Genomic DNA, 21,583 nt, shown 5'->3' with positions numbered 1-21,583 from the left:
GAATCAAAGTGCTGGTTCATCTCAATCAAACCACAGGTCCATTTGAATCAAAGTGCTGGTTCATCTGAATCAAAGCACTGGTCCATCTGAATAAAACCACTAGTCCATCTGAATGAAAGCCCTAGTTTACCTGAATAAAAACACTAGGATATCTGAATCAAACCACTGGTACATCTGAATCAAAGTACCAAAGCCCTGTTCTATCTGAACAAAAAACACTTGTCTATCTGACACAGGTCTATCTGAATCAAAATACTGGTCCAAACAACTGGTCCACCTGAATCAAACCAATGGTCCATCTGAATCAAAGAATCAAAGCCATCTGAATCAAAGTACTGGTCCATCTCAAGAAAAGCCCTAGTCTATCTGAATCAAACCAATGGTCCATCTGAACCAAACCAATGGTCCATTTGAATCAAAGTGCTAGTCCATCTGAATCTAAGCAATGGTCTACCTGAATCAAAGTGTTGGTCCATTTGAATCAAAGCGCTGGTCCATCTGAATCAAAGCCCTGGTCTATATGAACAAAAACACTAGTCTATCTGAATGAAACCACTGGTCCATTTGAATCAAACCAATGGTCCATTTGAATCAAAGTACTGGTTCATCTGAATCAAAGCACTGGTCTATCTGAATAAAGCCACTGGACCATCTGAATCAAAATACTGGTCCATCTGAATTAAAGCCCTAGTCTAAATGAATAAAAACACTAGGATATCTGAAGCAAACCACTGTTCCATCTGAATCAAAGTACTAGCCAACCTGAATCAAAGCCCTGGTCTATCTGAACAAAAACACTTGTCTATCTGAGTGAAATCACTGGTCTATCTGAATCAAAGTACTAGTCTATCTGAACAAAAACACTTGTCTATCTGAGTGAAATCACTGGTCTATTTGAATCAAAGTACTGGTCAATCTGAATCAAACCACTAGTGTATCTGAATCAAATCACTGGTCCACCTGAATCAAAGTACTAGCCTATCTGAATCAAAGCCCTGTTCTATCTGAACAAAAACACTTGTCTATCTGAGTGAAATCACTGGTCTATCTGAATCAAAATACTGGTCAGTCTGAATCAAACAACTGGTCCACCTGAATCAAACCAATGGTCCATCTGAATCAAAGTGCTGGTCCATTTGAATCAAAGCACTGGTCCATCTGAATCAAAGTACAGGTCCATCTCAAGGAAAGCCCTAGTCTATCTGAATCAAACCAATGGTCCATCTGAACCAAACCAATGGTCCATTTGAATCAAAGTGCTAGTCCATCTGAATCTAAGCAATGGTCTACCTGAATCAAAGTGTTGGTCCATTTGAATCAAAGCGCTGGTCCATCTGAATCAAAGCCCTGGTCTATATGAACAAAAACACTAGTCTATCTGAATGAAACCACTGGTCCATCTGAATCAAACCAATGGTCCATTTGAATCAAAGTACTGGTTCATCTGAATCAAAGCACTGGTCTATCTGAATAAAGCCACTGGACCATCTGAATCAAAATACTGGTCCATCTGAATTAAAGCCCTAGTCTAAATGAATAAAAACACTAGGATATCTGAAGCAAACCACTGTTCCATCTGAATTAAAGTACTAGCCAACCTGAATCAAAGCCCTGGTCTATCTGAACAAAAACACTTGCCTATCTGAGTGAAATCACTGGTCTATCTGAATCAAAGTACTAGTCTATCTGAACAAAAACACTTGTCTATCTGAGTGAAATTACTGGTCTATTTGAATCAAAGTACTGGTCAATCTGAATCAAACCACTAGTGTATCTGAATCAAATCACTGGTCCACCTGAATCAAACCAATGGTCCATCTGAATCAAAGTACTGGTCCATCTGACTCAAAGTACTGGTCCACCTGAATCAAAGCCCTGGTCTATCTGAATCAAACCACTGGTCCTACTGAATCTAAGCACTGGTCTATCTGAATCAAAGTACTGGTCCATTTGAATCAAAGCACTGGTCCATCTGAATCAAAGTACTGGTCCATCTAAAGGAAAGCCCTGGTCTATCTAAATAAAAACACTAGTCAATCTGAATCAAACCACTGCTTCATATGAATCAAACAATGTCCATCTGAATCAACCACTGGTCCATTTGAATTAAAGTGCTGGTTCATCTGAATCAAAGCACTGATCCATCTGAATCAAAATACTGGTCCATCTGAAAGAAAACCCTAGTCTATCTGAACAAAATCACTAGTATATCTGAACAAAACCATTGGTCTATCTAAAATAAAGTACTGGTGTATCTAAATCAAAGTGCTGGTCCACATGAATCTAAGCACTGGTCTATTTGAATCAAAGTACTAGTCCATTTGAAGAAAAGCCCTGGTCTATATGAATAAAAACACTAGTCTATCTACAAAATATAATGATTGTTCACACATATAGATGAAAACCTCTGTGAAAACAATTATCAATTAATACCTCCAAAATAAAGCTTTGTAGATAATTTTCACATTACTAATTAAAATAGAAATTTTAAGATGTAAATAGAAAAAAGAATTCATATCCTTAATCATCATACACGACTTTTGAATCAAACCACTGGTCCATTTGAATCAAAGTATTAGTCAATCTGAATCAAAGCCCTAGTGTATCTGAGCAAAAACACTAATCTATCTAAATCAAACCACTGGTCCGTATGAATCAAATCACTGGTCTATATGAATCAAACCACTGCTCCACCTGAATCAAACCAATGGTCCATCTGAATCAACCACTGGTCCATTTGAATTAAAGTGCTGGTTCATCTGAATCAAAGCACTGGTCCATCTGAATCAAATACTGGTTCATCTGAACGAAAGCCCTATTCTATCTGAATAAAAACACTACCCTATCTGAATCAAAGCCCTGGTCTATCTGAACAAAATCACCAGTCTATCTGAGTGAAACCACTGGTCTATCTGTAACAAAGTACTGGTCCATTTGAAGAAACGCCCTGGTCTATCTGAATAAAAACACTAGTCCATCTGAATGAAACCACTGGTCCATTTGAAGAAACGCCCTGGTCTATCTGAATAAAAACACTAGTCCATCTGAATGAAACCACTGGTCCATCTGAATAAAACCAATGGTCCATCTGACTCAAAGTACTGGTCCATCTGAAGGAAAGCCCTGGTCTATCTGAATCAAAAACTAGTCTATCTGAATCAAACCACTTGTCTCTCTGAATCAAAACACTAATTAATCTGAATCAAACCACTGGTCTCTCTGAATCAAACCACTGGTCGATCTGAATAAAGAACTGCTCTATCTAAATCAAAGTACTAATTTATCTTAATCAAAGCCTTGGTCAATCTGAGTAAAACCACTGGTGCATCTGAATTAAATGTATTGGTTTATCTGAATCAAAGCCATGGTCCATCTGAATAAAAAAAACTAGTCGATCTGAACAAAAAGAATAGTCTATCTGAATCAAAGCCCTGGAATATCTAAACAAAATGCTAGTCTATCTGAATCAAAGCCCTGGTCTCTAAACAATAATGCTAGTCTATCTGAATCAAAGCCCTGGTCTATCTGAACAAAAACACTAGTCTATTTCAATCAAACCACTGGTCCATATGAATCAAAGTAATGGTGTATCTCAATCAAACCACTGGTCCATTTGAATCAAAGTGCTGGTCCATCTGAATCAAAGCACTGGTCTATCTGAATCAAACCACAGGTCCATCTGAATGAAAGCTCTGGTCTATCTGAATAAAAACACTCATCCATCTGAATCAAGGTACTAGCCTATCTAAATCAAAGCCCTGGCCTATCTGTACAAGAATACTAGTTTATCTGAGTGGAACCACTGGTCCATTTGAATCAAACCACTGGTTCATCTGAATTGAAGTACTGGTCTTTTGAATCTACTGGACTATCAATCAAAGCCCTGGTCTATCTGAATGAAACTAGTTTATCTGAGTGGAACCACTGGTCCATTTGAATCAAACCACTGGTTCATCTGAATTGAAGTACTGGTCTTTTGAATTAAAGTACTGGACTATGTGAATCAAAGCTCTGGTCTATCAGAAAAAAAACACACTTGTCTATCGGAATTAAAGTACTTGTCTATCTGAATCAAAGCACTTGTCTATCTGAATGAAAGCCTTGGTCTATCAGAACAAAAACACTAGTATATCTAAATGAAAACACTGGTCTATCTCAATGAAAACACTCGTTCATCTGAAACAAGGTACTGGTCCAACAGAATCAAATCCCTGGTCTATCTGAACAAAAACTCTAGTCTAATTGAATAAAAACACTGGTCTACCTCAAAAAGCCCCACTCTATCTGTCTATTTGAATAAAATACATCTGAATCCTTGGTCTGAACAAAACTCTAGTCTATTTGAATAAAAACACTGGTCCCCACTCTATCTGAACAAAACCACTAGTCTATTTGAATCAAAGTACTGGTCTATCTGAATGAAACCACTGGTTCATCTGAATCAAAGTACTGGTCTATCTGAATCAAACCACTTGTCCATCTGAATCAAAGTACTGGTCTAGCTGAATCAAAGCATAGCTCTATCCAAACAATAACACCAGTCTATCTAAATGAAACCACTGGTTCATCTGAATCGAAGTACTGGTTTTCTGAATTAAAGTACTAGACTATCTGAATCAAAACTCTGGTCTATTTGAGCAAAAACAATAGTCTATCGAAAATAAAGTACTGGTCTATCTGAATCAAAATACTGGTCTATCTGAATCAAAGGAAAACACTGGTCTATCTGAATGAAAACACAAGTATAGCTGAATCAAAGACCAGCTCTTTCTAAATAAATACACTAGTCTAACTGAATAAAAACACTAGTCTATCTGAATAAAAGCCCTGGTCCATCTGAACAAAAACACTAGTCTATCTGAAGGAAAACACTGGTCTATCTGAATGAAAATACAAGTCTATCTGAATCAAAGACTGAAACAGCTCTTTCAAAATCAAAACACTAGTCTATCTGAATAAAACACTAGTCTATCTGAATAAAAACACTGGTCTATCTGAAGCAAAGCCCCACTCTATCTGAACAAAAACACAAGTCTATTTGAATCAAACCATAGGTCCATCTGAATCAAAGTACTGGTCTATCTGAATGAAACCACTGGTTCATCTGAATCAAAGTACTGGTCTATCTGAATCAAACCACTTGTCCATCTGAATCAAAGTACTGGTCTAGCTGAATCAAAGCCTAGCTCTATCTGAACAATAACACTAGTCTATCTCAATCAAACCACAGGTTCATCTGAATCGAAGTACTGGTCTTCTGAATTAAAGTACTAGACTATCTGAATCAAAACTCTGGTCTATTTGAGCAAAAACAATAGTCTATCGGAATTAAAATACTGGTCTATCTGAATCAAAATGCTGGTCTGTCTCAATCAAAATACTGGTCTATCTGAATCAAAGTCCTGGTCTATTTGTATCAAAGCCCTGGTCTATCTGAATCAAAGCCCTGGTCTATCAGAACAAAAACACTAGTGTATCTAAAGGAAAACACTGGTCTATCTGAATGAAAACACAAGTCTAGCTAAATCAAAGACCAGCTCTTTCTAAATAAATACACCATTCTAACTGAATAAAAACACTAGTTTATCTCAATAAAAGCCCTGGTCTATCTTAACAGAAACACAAGTATATCTGAATAAAAATATTGGTCCATCTGAATCAAAGTACTGGTTCATCTGAATGAAACCACTGGTTCATCTGAATCTGGTTCATCTGAATCAAGTTACTGATCCATCAGAATAAAAACCCTAGTCTATCTGAACAAAAACACTAGTCTATCTGAATAAAAACACCAGTCTATTTGAATCACACCAATGGTCCATCTGAATAAAAGTACTGGTCATCTGAATCAAACCACTGGTCCATCTGAATCAAAGTAATGATCTATCTGTATCAAACCACAGGTCCATCTGAATGAAAGCTCTGGTCTATCTGAATAAAAACACTCATCCATCTGAATCAAGGTACTAGCCTATCTAAATCAAAGCCCTAGTCTATCTGTACAAGAACACTAGTCTATCTGAGTGAAACCACTGGTCCATTTGAATTAAAGTACTGGACTATGTGAATCAAAGCTCTGGTCTATCAGAAAAAAAAACACTAGTCTATCGGAATTAAAGTACTTGTCTATCTGAATCAAAGCCCTTGTCTATCTGTATGAAAGCCTTGGTCTATCAGAACAAAAACACTAGTATATCTAAAGAAAAACACTGGTCTATCTGAATGAAAACACAGGTTCATCTGAAAAAAGGTACTGGTCCAACAGAATCAAATTCCTGGTCTATCTGAACAAAAACTCTAGTCTATTTGAATAAAAACACTGGTCTATCTGAAGCAAACCCCCACTCTATCTGAACAAAACCACTAGTCTATTAGAATCAAAGTACTGGTCTATCTGAATGAAACCACTGGTTCATCTGAATCAAAGTACTGGTCTATCTGAATCAAACCACTTGTCCATCTGAATCAAAGTACTGGTCTAGCTGAATCAAAGCCTAGCTCTATCCGAACAATAACACCAGTCTATCTAATTGAAATCACTGATTCATCTGAATCGAAGTACTGGTTTTCTGAATTAAAGTACTAGACTATCTGAATCAAAACTCTGGTCTATTTGAGCAAAAACAATAGTCTATCGGAAATCTATCTGAATCAAAATACTGGTCTGTCTCAATCAAAATACTGGTCTATCTGAATCAAAGTCCTGGTCTATCTGAACAAAATCACTAGTCTATCTGAATCAAAGCCCTGGTCTATCAGAACAAAAACACTAGTGTATCTAAAGGAAAACACTGGTCTATCTGAATGAAAACACAAGTATAGCTGAATCAAAGACCAGCTCTTTCTAAATAAATACACTAGTCTAACTGAATAAAAACACTAGTCTATCTGAATAAAAGCCCTGGTCCATCTGAACAAAAACACTAGTCTATCTGAACAGAAACGCTAGTCTATCTGAATAAAAATATTGGTACATCTGAATCAAAGTACCTGTCTATCTGAATGAAATCACTGGTGCATCTGAAACAAGGTACTGGTCCATTAAAATCAAAACCCTGGTCCATCTGAGCAAAAACACTAGTCTATTTGAATAAAAACACTAGTCTATCTGAATAAAAACACTGGTCTATCTGAAGCAAAGCTAAACTCTATCTGAACAAAAACACAAATCTATTTGAATCAAACCACAGGTCCATCTGAATCAAAGTACTGGTCCATCTGAATCAAAGTACTGGTCGATCTGAATGAAACCACTGGTTCATCTGAATCAACGTACTGGTCTATCTGAATCAAACCACTTGTCCATCTGAATCAAAGTACTGGTCTATCTGAATCAAAGCCTAGCTCTATCTGAACAATAATACTAGTCTATCTCAATCAAACCACTGGTTCATCTGAATCGAAGTACTGGTCTTCTGAATTAAAGTACTAGACTATCTGAATCAAAACTCTGGTCTATTTGAGCAAAAACAATAGTCTATCGGAATTAAAATACTGGTCTATCTAAATCAAAATGCTGGTCTGTCTCAATCAAAATACTGGTCTATCTGAATCAAAGTCCTGGTCTATTTGTATCAAAGCCCTGGTCCATCTGAACAAAATCACTAGTCTATCTGAATCAAAGCCCTGGTCTATCAGAACAAAAACACTAGTGTATCTAAAGGAAAACACTGGTCTATCTGAATGAAAACACAAGTCTAGCTAAATCAAAGACCAGCTCTTTCTAAATAAATACACTATTCTAACTGAATAAAAACACTAGTCTATCTCAATAAAAGCCCTGGTCTATCTTAACAGAAACACTAGTGTATCTGAATAAAAATATTGGTCCATCTGAATCAAAGTACTGGTTCATCTGAATGAAACTACTGGTTCATCTAAAAGAAACCACTGGTTCATCTGAATCAAGTTACTGATCCATCAGAATAAAAACCCTAGTCTATCTGAACAAAAACACTAGTCTATCTGAATAAAAACACTAGTCTATTTGAATCAAACCATTGGTCCATCTGAATCAAAGCACTGGTTATCTGAATCAAACCACTGGTCCATCTGAATCAAAGTACTGATCTAGCTGAATCAAACCCTTGCTCTATCTGAACAAAAACACTAGTCTATCTGAATCAAACCACTGGTCCATATGAATCAAAGTACTGGTCTATCTGTATGAAACCACTGTTCCATCTGAATCAAAGTACTGGTTCATTTGAATAAAAGCCCAGGTCTATCTGAACAAAAACACTAGTCAATCTAAGTGAAACCAATGATCCATCTGAATCAAACCACTGATTCATCTGAATAAAAGCACTGGCCTATCTGAATAAAAACACTGGTCTATCTGAAGCAAAGCCCCACTCTATCTGAACAAAACCAGTAGTCTATCTGAATCAAAGCCATGGTCTATCTGAACAAAAACACTAGTCTATTTGAATCAAACCACTGGTCCATCTGAATCAAAGTACTGGTCTATCTGAATCAAACCACTGGTCCATCTGAATGAAACCACTGGTTCATCTGAATCGATGTACTGGTCCATCTGAATCAAAGTACTGGTCTATCTGAATGAAACCACTGGTTCATCTGAATCGAAGTACTGGTCTATCTGAATCAAAGTCCTAGTCTGTTTGTATCAAAGCCCTGGTCTATCTGAACAAAATCACTAGTGTATCTAAAGGAAAACACTTGTCTATCTGAATGAAAACACAAGTCTAGCTAAATCAAAGACCAGCTCTTTCTAAATAAATACACTAGTCTAACTGAATAAAAACACTAGACTATCTGAATAAAAGCCCTGCTCCATCTGAACAAAAACACTAGTCTATCTGAACAGAAACACTAGTCTATCTGAATAAAAATATTGGTCCATCTGAATCAAAGTACCTGTCTATCTGAAAGAAATCACTGATTCATCCAAAACAAGGTACTGGTCCATCAAAATCAAAACCCTGGTCCATCTGAACAAAAACACTAGTCTATTTGAATAAAAACACTAGTCTATCTGAATAAAAACACTAGTCTATCTGAATAAAACCACTAGTCTATCTGAATCAAAGCCATGGTCTATCTGAACAAAAACACTGGTCTATTTGAATCAAACCACTGGTCCATCTGAATCAAAGTACTGGTCTATCTGAATCAAACCACTGGTCCATCTGAATGAAAGTACTAGCGTATCTGAATCAAACCCATGTTCTTTCTGGACAAAAACACTAGTCTATGTGAGTGAAACCACTGGTCCATCTGAATCAAACCACTGGTCTATATCAATTAAACCAATGGTCCATATGAATCAAAGTACTGGTCAATTGAATCAAACCACTGGTCTATCTTAATCAAACCACTGATCCATCTGAATAAAAGTATTGGTCTATCTGTATCAAAGCCCTGATCTATCAGAACAAAAACACTAGTGTATCTAAAGAAAAACGCTGGTCTATCTGAATGAAAACACTGATCTATCTGAATAAAAACACAAGTCTAACAAAATGAAAGACCAGCTCTTTCTAAATAAATACACTATTCTAACTGAATAAAAACACTAGTCTATTTCAATAAAACCCCTGGTCTATCTTAACAGAAACACAAGTATACCTGAATAAAAATATTGGTCCATCTGAATCAAAGTACTGGTTCATCTGAATGAAACTACTGGTTCATCTGAAAGAAACCACTGGTTTATCTGAATCAAGTTACTGATCCATCAGAATAAAAACCCAAGTCTATCTGAACAAAAACACTAGTCTATCTGAATAAAAACGCTAGTCTATTTGAATCAAACCATTGGTCCATCTGAATCAAAGTACTGGTCATCTGAATCAAACCACTGGTCCATCTGAATCAAAGTACTGATCTAGCTGAATCAAACCCTTGCTCTATCTGAACAAAAACACTAATCTATCTGAACCAAATCGCTGGTCCATATGAATCAAAGCCCTGGTCTATGTGTATCAAAGCCCTGTTCTATCAGAACAAAAACACTAGTGTATCTAAAGAAAAACGCTGGTCTATCTGAATGAAAACACTGATCTATCTTAATAAAAACACTGGTCTATCTTAATAAAAACACAAGTCTAACAAAATGAAAGACCACCTCTTTCTAAATAAATACACTAGTCTAACTGAATAAAAACACTAGTCTATCTGAATAAAAGCCCTGCTCCATCTGAACAAAAACACAAGTCTATCTGAACAGAAACACTAGTCTATCTGAATAAAAATATTGGTCCATCTGAATCAAAGTACCTGTCTATCTGAATGAAATCACTGATTCATCTAAAACAAGGTACTGGTCCACCAAAATCAAAACCCTGGTCCATCTGAACAAAAACACTAGTCTATTTGAATCAAACCACAGGTCCATCTGAATCAAAGTACTGGTCCATCTGAATCAAAGTACTGGTCTATCTGAATGAAACCACTGGTTCATCTGAATCAAAGTACTGGTCTATCTGAATCAAACTACTTGTCCATCTGAATCAAAGTACTGGTCTAGCTGAATCAAAGCCTAGCTCTATCTGAACAATAACACTAGTCTATCTCAATCAAACCACTGGTTCATCTGAATCGAAGTACTGGTCTTCTGAATTAAAGTACTAGACTATCTGAATCAAAACTCTGGTCTATTTGAGCAAAAACAATAGTCTTTCGGAATTAAAATACTGGTCTATCTGAATCAAAATGCTGGTCTGTCTCAATCAAAATACTGGTCTATCTGAATCAAAGTCCTGGTCTATTTGTATCAAAGCCCTGGTCTATCTGAACAAAATCACTAGTCTATCTGAATCAAAGCCCTGGTCTATCAGAACAAAAACACTAGTGTATCTAAAGGAAAACACTGGTCTATCTGAATGAAAACACAAGTCTAGCTAAATCAAAGACCAGCTCTTTCTAAATAAATACACTATTCTAACTGAATAAAAACACTAGTTTATCTCAATAAAAGCCCTGGTCTATCTTAACAGAAACACAAGTATATCTGAATAAAAATATTGGTCCATCTGAATCAAAGTACTGGTTCATCTGAATGAAACTACTGGTTCATCTGAAAGAAACCACTGGTTCATCTGAATCAAGTTACTGATCCATCAGAATAAAAACCCTAGTCTATCTGAACAAAAACACTAGTCTATCTGAATAAAAACACTAGTCTATTTGAATCAAACCATTGGTCCATCTGAATCAAAGTACTGGTCATCTGAATCAAACCACTGGTCCATCTGAATCAAAGTACTGATCTAGCTGAATCAAACCCTTGCTCTATCTGAACAAAAACACTAGTCTATCTGAATCAAACCACTGGTCCATATGAATCAAAGCACTGGTCCATTTGAATGAAAGCCCAGGTCTATCTGAACAAAAACACTAGTCTATCTAAGTGAAACCAATGATCCATCTGAATCAAACCACTGATTCATCTGAATAAAACCACTGGCCTATCTGAATAAAAACACTGGTCTATCTGAAGCAAAGCCCCACTCTATCTGAACAAAACCAGTAGTCTATCTGAATCAAAGCCATGGTCTATCTGAACAAAAACACTAGTCTATTTGAATCAAACCACTGTTCCATCTGAATCAAAGTGCTGGTCTATCTGAATCAAATCACTGGTCCATCTGAATCAAACCACTGGTCTATCTGAATGAAACCACTGGTTCATCTGAATCGAAGTACTGATCTTCTGAATTAAAGTACTAGACTATCAGAATCAAAACTCTGGTCTATTTGAGCAAAAACAATAGTTTATCGGAATTAAAGTACTGGTCTATCTGAATCAAAATGCTGGTCTGTCTCAATCAAAATACTGGTCTATCTGAATCAAAGTCCTGGTCTGTTTGTATCAAAGCCCTGGTCTATCTGAACAAAATCACTAGTGTATCTAAAGGAAAACACTGGTCTATCTGAATGAAAACACAAGTCTAGCTAAATCAAAGACCAGCTCTTTCTAAATAAATACACTAGTCTAACTGAATAAAAACACTAGTCTATCTGAATAAAAGCCCTGCTCCATCTGAACAAAAACACTAGTCTATCTGAACAGAAACACTAGTCTATCTGAATAAAAATATTGGTCCATCTGAATCAAAGTACCTGTCTATCTGAATGAAATCACTGATTCATCTAAAACAAGGTACTGGTCCACCAAAATCAAAACCCTGGACCATGTGAACAAAAACACTAGTCTATTTGAAGAAAAACACTAGTCTATCTGAATAAAAACACTGCTCTATCTGAAGCAAAGCCCCACCAGATCTGAACAAAACCACTAGTCTATCTGAATCAAAGCCATGGTCTATCTGAACAAAAACACTAGTCTATTTGAATCAAACCACTGGTCCATCTGAATCAAAGTACTGGTCTATCTGAATCAAACCACTGGTCCATCTGAATGAAAGTACTAGCGTATCTGAATCAAACCCATGTTCTTTCTGGACAAAAACACTAGTCTATGTGAGTGAAACCACTGGTCCATCTGAATCAAACCACTGGTCTATATCAATCAAACCAATGGTCCATATGAATCAAAGTACTGGTCAATTGAATCAAACCACTGGTCTATCTTAATCAAACCACTGATCCATCTGAATTAAAGTATTGGTCTATCTGTATCAAAGCCCTGGTCTATCAGAACAAAAACACTAGTGTATCTAAAGAAAAACGCTGGTCTATCTGAATGAAAACACTGATCTATCTGAATAAAAACACTGGTCTATCTGAATAAAAACACAAGTCTAACAAAATGAAAGACCAGCTCTTTCTAAATAAATACACTATTCTAACTGAATAAAAACACTAGTCTATTTCAATAAAACCCCTGGTCTATCTGAACAGAAACACTAGTCTATCTGAATAAAAATATTGGTCCTTCTGAATCAAAGTACTGGTTCATCTGAAAGAAACTACTGGTTCATCTGAATCAAGTTACTGATCCATCAGAATAAAAACCCTGGTCTATCTGAACAAAAATCACTAGTCTATCTGAATAAAAACACTAGTCTATTTGAATCAAACCATTGGTCCATCTGAATCAAACCACTGGTCCATCTGAATTAAAGTACTGATCTAGCTGAATCAAACCCTTACTCTATCTGAACAGAAACACTAGTCTATCTGAATAAAAATATTGGTCCATCTGAATCAAAGTACTGTCTATCTGAATGAAATCACTGATTCATCTAAAACAAGGTACTGGTCCACCAAAATCAAAACCCTGGTCCATCTGAACAAAAAAAACACTAGTCTATTTGAATCAAACCACAGGTCCATCTGAATCAAAGTACTGGTCCATCTGAATCAAAGTACTGGTCTATCTGAATGAAACCACTGGTTCATCTGAATCAAAGTACTGGTCTATCTGAATCAAACTACTTGTCCATCTGAATCAAAGTACTGGTCTAGCTGAATCAAAGCCTAGCTCTATCTGAACAATAACACTAGTCTATCTCAATCAAACCACTGGTTCATCTGAATCAAAGTACTGGTCTTCTGAATTAAAGTACTAGACTATCTGAATCAAAACTCTGGTCTATTTGAGCAAAACAATAGTCTTTCGGAATTAAAATACTGGTCTATCTGAATCAAAATGCTGGTCTGTCTCAATCAAAATACTGGTCTATCTGAATCAAAGTCCTGGTCTATTTGTATCAAAGCCCTGGTCTATCTGAACAAAATCACTAGTCTATCTGAATCAAAGCCCTGGTCTATCAGAATCAAAAAACACTAGTGTATCTAAAGGAAAACACTGGTCTATCTGAATGAAAACACAAGTCTAGCTAAATCAAAGACCAGCTCTTTCTAAATAAATACACTATTCTAACTGAATAAAACACTAGTTTATCTCAATAAAAGCCCTGGTCTATCTTAACAGAAACACAAGTATATCTGAATAAAAATATTGGTCCATCTGAATCAAAGTACTGGTTCATCTGAATGAAACTACTGGTTCATCTGAAAGAAACCACTGGTTCATCTGAATCAAGTTACTGATCCATCAGAATAAAACCCTAGTCTATCTGAACAAAAAACACTAGTCTATCTGAATAAAAACACTAGTCTATTTGAATCAAACCATTGGTCCATCTGAATCAAAGTACTGGTCATCTGAATCAAACCACTGGTCCATCTGAATCAAAGTACTGATCTAGCTGAATCAAACCCTTGCTCTATCTGAACAAAAAAAACACTAGTCTATCTGAATCAAACCACTGGTCCATATGAATCAAAGCACTGGTCCATTTGAATGAAAGCCCAGGTCTATCTGAACAAAAACACTAGTCTATCTAAGTGAAACCAATGATCCATCTGAATCAAACCACTGATTCATCTGAATAAAACCACTGGCCTATCTGAATAAAAAAAAAACACTGGTCTATCTGAAGCAAAGCCCCACTCTATCTGAACAAAACCAGTAGTCTATCTGAATCAAAGCCATGGTCTATCTGAACAAAAAACACTAGTCTATTTGAATCAAACAACTGTTCCATCTGAATCAAAGTGCTGGTCTATCTGAATCAAATCACTGGTCCATCTGAATCAAACCACTGGTCTATCTGAATGAAACCACTGGTTCATCTGAATCGAAGTACTGATCTTCTGAATTAAAGTACTAGACTATCAGAATCAAAACTCTGGTCTATTTGAGCAAAAACAATAGTTTATCGGAATTAAAGTACTGGTCTATCTGAATCAAAATGCTGGTCTGTCTCAATCAAAATACTGGTCTATCTGAATCAAAGTCCTGGTCTGTTTGTATCAAAGCCCTGGTCTATCTGAACAAAATCACTAGTGTATCTAAAGGAAAACACTGGTCTATCTGAATGAAAACACAAGTCTAGCTAAATCAAAGACCAGCTCTTTCTAAATAAATACACTAGTCTAACTGAATAAAAACACTAGTCTATCTGAATAAAAGCCCTGCTCCATCTGAACAAAAACACTAGTCTATCTGAATAAAAATATTGGTCCATCTGAATCAAAGTACCTGTCTATCTGAATGAAATCACTGATTCATCTAAAACAAGGTACTGGTCCACCAAAATCAAAACCCTGGACCATGTGAACAAAAAACACTAGTCTATTTGAAGAAAACACTAGTCTACAATGAATAAAAACACTGCTCTATCTGAAGCAAAGCCCCACTATATCTGAACAAAACCACTAGTCTATCTGAATCAAAGCCATGGTCTATCTGAACAAAAACACTAGTCTATTTGAATCAAACCACTGGTCCATCTGAATCAAAGTACTGGTCTATCTGAATCAAACCACTGGTCCATCTGAATGAAAGTACTAGCGTATCTGAATCAAACCCATGTTCTTTCTGGACAAAAACACTAGTCTATGTGAGTGAAACCACTGGTCCATCTGAATCAAACCACTGGTCTATATCAATCAAACCAATGGTCCATATGAATCAAAGTACTGGTCAATTGAATCAAACCACTGATCCATCTGAATTAAAGTATTGGTCTATCTGTATCAAAGCCCTGGTCTATCAGAACAAAAACACTAGTGTATCTAAAGAAAAACGCTGGTCTATCTGAATGAAAACACTGATCTATCTGAATAAAAACACTGGTCTATCTGAATAAAAACACAAGTCTAACAAAATGAAAGACCAGCTCTTTCTAAATAAATACACTATTCTAACTGAATAAAAACACTAGTCTATTTCAATAAAACCCTGGTCTATCTGAACAGAAACACTAGTCTATCTGAATAAAAATATTGGTCCTTCTGAATCAAAGTATTGGTTCATCTGAATGAAACTACTGGTTCATCTGAATCAAGTTACTGATCCATCAGAATAAAAACCCTGGTCTATCTGAACAAAAACACTAGTCTATCTGAATAAAAACACTAGTCTATTTGAATCAAACCATTGGTCCATCTGAATTAAAGTACTGATCTAGCTGAATCAAACCCTTACTCTATCTGAACAAAAACACTAGTCTATCTGAATGAAACCACTGGTCCATCTGAATCAAAGTACTGGTCCATTTGAATGAAAGCCCCAGTCTATCTGAACAAAAACACTAGTCTATCTAAATGAAACCAATGATCCATCTGAATCAAACCACTGATTCATCTGAATCAAAACACTAGTCCATCTGAATCAAAGTGCTGCGCCATCTGAATGAAAGTGCTGATCCATCTGAATAAAAGCACTGGTCTATCTGAATGAAACCACTTGTCCATCTGAATAAAAGCACTGGTCTATCTGAATGAAACCACTTGTCCATCTGAATCAAAGTACTGGTCTATCTGAATCAAAGCCCAGCTCTATCTGAACAAAAACACTAGTCTATTTGAATAAAAACACCAGTCTATCTGAATAAAAACACTAGTTTATTTGAATCAAACCACTGGTCCATCTGAATCAAACCACTGGTTTATCTGAATAAAAACACTAGTCTATCTGAATCAAACCACTGGTCCATATGAATCAAAGTACTGGTCTATCTGAATGAAACCACTGGTCTATCTGAATAAAAACACTGGTGTATTTGAATTAAAGCCTGAGTCTATCTGAACAAAAAACACTAGTCTATCTCAACAGAAACACAAGTCTATCTGAATCAAACAACTGGTCCATCTGAATAAAAGCCATGGTCTATCTGAATCAAACCACTGGTCCATCTGAATCAAAGTACTGGTCTAGCTGAATCAAAGCCCAGCTCCATCTGAACAAAAACACTAGTCTATCTGAATAAAAACACTAGTCTATTTGAAAAAAAACACCAGTCTATCTGAATAAAAACACTGGTCTATCTGAGTCAAAGCCCTGGTCTATCTGAATTAAAAACACTGGTCTATCTGAATGAAAGCTCTGGTCTATCTGAATAAAAACACTAGTCTATCTGAATAAAATCACTGGTCCATCTCAATCAAAGTACTGGTCTAGCTGAATCAAAGCCCAGCTCTATCTGAACAAAAACACGGTGTATTTGAATGAAAGCCTTGGTCTATCTGAAAAAGAACACTGGTCTATTTGAATCAAACCACTGGTCTATCTGAACAGAAATACTACTGTATCTGAATAAAAACACTAGTCTATTTGAATCAAACCATTGGTCCATCTGAATCAAACCACTGGTCCATCTGAATTAAAGTACTGATCTAGCTGAATCAAACCCTTACTCTATCTGAACAAAAACACTAGTCTATCTGAATGAAACCACTGGTCCATCTGAATCAAAGTACTGGTCCATTTGAATGAAAGCCCCAGTCTATCTGAACAAAAACACTAGTCTATCTAAATGAAACCAATGATCCATCTGAATCAAACCACTGATTCATCTGAATCAAAACACTAGTCCATCTGAATCAAAGTGCTGCGCCATCTGAATGAAAGTGCTGATCCATCTGAATAAAAGCACTGGTCTATCTGAATGAGACCACTTGTCCATCTGAATAAAAGCACTGGTCTATCTGAATGAAACCACTTGTCCATCTGAATCAAAGTACTGGTCTATCTGAATCAAAGCCCAGCTCTATCTGAACAAAAACACTAGTCTATTTGAATAAAACACACAGTCTATCTGAATAAAAACACTAGTTTATTTGAATCAAACCACTGGTCCATCTGAATCAAACCACTGGTTTATCTGAATAAAAACACTAGTCTATCTGAATCAAACCACTGGTCCATCTGAATCAAAGTACTGGTCTATCTGAATGAAACCACTGGTCTAGCTGAATAAAAACACTGGTGTATTTGAATTAAAGCCTGAGTCTATCTGAACAAAAAACACTAGTCTATCTCAACAGAAACACAAGTCTATCTGAATCAAACAACTGGTCCATCTGAATAAAAGCCATGGTCTATCTGAATCAAACCACTGGTCCATCTGAATCAAAGTACTGGTCTAGCTGAATCAAAGCCCAGCTCCATCTGAACAAAAACACTAGTCTATCTGAATAAAAAACACTAGTCTATTTGAAAAAAAAACACCAGTCTATCTGAATAAAAACACTGGTCTATCTGAGTCAAAGCCCTGGTCTATCTGAATTAAAAAACACTGGTCTATCTGAATGAAAGCTCTGGTCTATCTGAATAAAAACACTAGTCTATCTGAATAAAATCACTGGTCCATCTCAATCAAAGTACTGGTCTAGCTGAATCAAAGCCCAGCTCTATCTGAACAAAAACACGGTGTATTTGAATGAAAGCCTTGGTCTATCTGAAAAAGAACACTGGTCTATTTGAATCAAACCACTGGTCTATCTGAACAAAAACACTAGTCTATCTGAATAAAAACACTAGTCTATTTGAATCAAACCATTGGTCCATCTGAATCAAACCACTGGTCCATCTGAATTAAAGTACTGATCTATCTGAATCAAACCCTACTACTCTATCTGAACAGAAACACTAGTCTATCTGAATAAAAATATTGGTCCATCTGAATCAAAGTACCTGTCTATCTGAATGAAATCACTGATTCATCTAAAACAAGGTACTGGTCCACCAAAATCAAAACCCTGGTCCATCTGAACAAAAACACTAGTCTATTTGAATCAAACCACAGGTCCATCTGAATCAAAGTACTGGTCCATCTGAATCAAAGTACTGGTCTATCTGAATGAAACCACTGGTTCATCTGAATCAAAGTACTGGTCTATCTGAATCAAACTACTTGTCCATCTGAATCAAAGTACTGGTCTATCTGAATCAAAGCCTAGCTCTATCTGAACAATAATACTAGTCTATCTCAATCAAACCACTGGTTCATCTGAATCGAAGTACTGGTCTTCTGAATTAAAGTACTAGACTATCTGAATCAAAACTCTGGTCTATTTGAGCAAAAACATAGTCTTTCCGGAATTAAAATACTGGTCTATCTGAATCAAAATGCTGGTCTGTCTCAATCAAAATACTGGTCTATCTGAATCAAAGTCCTGGTCTATTTGTATCAAAGCCCTGGTCTATCTGAACAAAATCACTAGTCTATCTGAATCAAAGCCCTGGTCTATCAGAACAAAAACACTAGTGTATCTAAAGGAAAACACTGGTCTATCTGAATGAAAACACAAGTCTAGCTAAATCAAAGACCAGCTCTTTCTAAATAAATACACTATTCTAACTGAATAAAAACACTAGTTTATCTCAATAAAAGCCCTGGTCTATCTTAACAGAAACACAAGTATATCTGAATAAAAATATTGGTCCATCTGAATCAAAGTACTGGTTCATCTGAAAGAAACCACTGGTTCATCTGAATCAAGTTACTGATCCATCAGAATAAAAACCCTAGTCTATCTGAACAAAAACACTAGTCTATCTGAATAAAAACACTAGTCTATTTGAATCAAACCATTGGTCCATCTGAATCAAAGTACTGGTCATCTGAATCAAACCACTGGTCCATCTGAATCAAAGTACTGATCTAGCTGAATCAAACCCTTGCTCTATCTGAACAAAAACACTAGTCTATCTGAATCAAACCACTGGTCCATATGAATCAAAGCACTGGTCCATTTGAATGAAAGCCCAGGTCTATCTGAACAAAAACACTAGTCTATCTAAGTGAAACCAATGATCCATCTGAATCAAACCACTGATTCATCTGAATAAAACCACTGGCCTATCTGAATAAAAACACTGGTCTATCTGAAGCAAAGCCCCACTCTATCTGAACAAAACCAGTAGTCTATCTGAATCAAAGCCATGGTCTATCTGAACAAAAACACTAGTCTATTTGAATCAAACCACTGTTCCATCTGAATCAAAGTGCTGGTCTATCTGAATCAAATCACTGGTCCATCTGAATCAAACCACTGGTCTATCTGAATGAAACCACTGGTTCATCTGAATCGAAGTACTGATCTTCTGAATTAAAGTACTAGACTATCAGAATCAAAACTCTGGTCTATTTGAGCAAAACAATAGTTTATCGGAATTAAAGTACTGGTCTATCTGAATCAAAATGCTGGTCTGTCTCAATCAAAATACTGGTCTATCTGAATCAAAGTCCTGGTCTGTTTGTATCAAAGCCCTGGTCTATCTGAACAAAATCACTAGTGTATCTAAAGGAAAACACTGGTCTATCTGAATGAAAACACAAGTCTAGCTAAATCAAAGACCAGCTCTTTCTAAATAAATACACTAGTCTAACTGAATAAAAACACTAGTCTATCTGAATAAAAGCCCTGCTCCATCTGAACAAAAACACTAGTCTATCTGAACAGAAACACTAGTCTATCTGAATAAAAATATTGGTCCATCTGAATCAAAGTACCTGTCTATCTGAATGAAATCACTGATTCATCTAAAACAAGGTACTGGTCCACCAAAATCAAAACCCTGGACCATCTGAACAAAAAACACTAGTCTATTTGAAGAAAAAAAACACTAGTCTATCTGAATAAAAACACTGCTCTATCTGAAGCAAAGCCCCACCAGATCTGAACAAAACCACTAGTCTATCTGAATCAAAGCCATGGTCTATCTGAACAAAAACACTAGTCTATTTGAATCAAACCACTGGTCCATCTGAATCAAAGTACTGGTCTATCTGAATCAAACCACTGGTCCATCTGAATGAAAGTACTAGCGTATCTGAATCAAACCCATGTTCTTTCTGGACAAAAACACTAGTCTATGTGAGTGAAACCACTGGTCCATCTGAATCAAACCACTGGTCTATATCAATCAAACCAATGGTCCATATGAATCAAAGTACTGGTCAATTGAATCAAACCACTGGTCTATCTTAATCAAACCACTGATCCATCTGAATTAAAGTATTGGTCTATCTGTATCAAAGCCCTGGTCTATCAGAACAAAAACACTAGTGTATCTAAAGAAAAACGCTGGTCTATCTGAATGAAAACACTGATCTATCTGAATAAAAACACTGGTCTATCTGAATAAAAACACAAGTCTAACAAAATGAAAGACCAGCTCTTTCTAAATAAATACACTATTCTAACTGAATAAAAACACTAGTCTATTTCAATAAAACCCCTGGTCTATCTGAACAGAAACACTAGTCTATCTGAATAAAAATATTGGTCCTTCTGAATCAAAGTATTGGTTCATCTGAATGAAACTACTGGTTCATCTGAATCAAGTTACTGATCCATCAGAATAAAAACCCTGGTCTATCTGAACAAAAACACTAGTCTATCTGAATAAAAACACTAGTCTATTTGAATCAAACCATTGGTCCATCTGAATCAAACCACTGGTCCATCTGAATTAAAGTACTGATCTAGCTGAATCAAACCCTTACTCTATCTGAACAAAAACACTAGTCTATCTGAATGAAACCACTGGTCCATCTGAATCAAAGTACTGGTCCATTTGAATGAAAGCCCCAGTCTATCTGAACAAAAACACTAGTCTATCTAAATGAAACCAATGATCCATCTGAATCAAACCACTGATTCATCTGAATCAAAACACTAGTCCATCTGAATCAAAGTGCTGGTCCATCTGAATGAAAGTGCTGATCCATCTGAATAAAAGCACTGGTCTATCTGAATGAGACCACTTGTCCATCTGAATAAAAGCACTGGTCTATCTGAATGAAACCACTTGTCCATCTGAATCAAAGTACTGGTCTATCTGAATCAAAGCCCA

General features: G+C 36.2%; 1 pseudogene across 1 annotated transcript in view; it reads right to left on the bottom strand.

The window, feature by feature from the left end:
- LOC143222891 (protein trachealess-like) overlaps nt 1–21,583 on the bottom strand; it is a 297,994-nt pseudogene that overhangs the window by 9,772 nt on the left and 266,639 nt on the right. The gene's annotated exons all lie outside the window — the stretch shown is intronic.

This window comes from Tachypleus tridentatus, chromosome 8 (genome assembly GCF_004210375.1).
Source record: "Tachypleus tridentatus isolate NWPU-2018 chromosome 8, ASM421037v1, whole genome shotgun sequence".
Taxonomy (NCBI): Eukaryota; Metazoa; Arthropoda; class Merostomata; order Xiphosura; family Limulidae; genus Tachypleus; species Tachypleus tridentatus.
The sequence above is the reverse complement of the archived record's forward strand: the minus strand, read 5'-3'. Positions and strand labels throughout refer to the sequence as shown.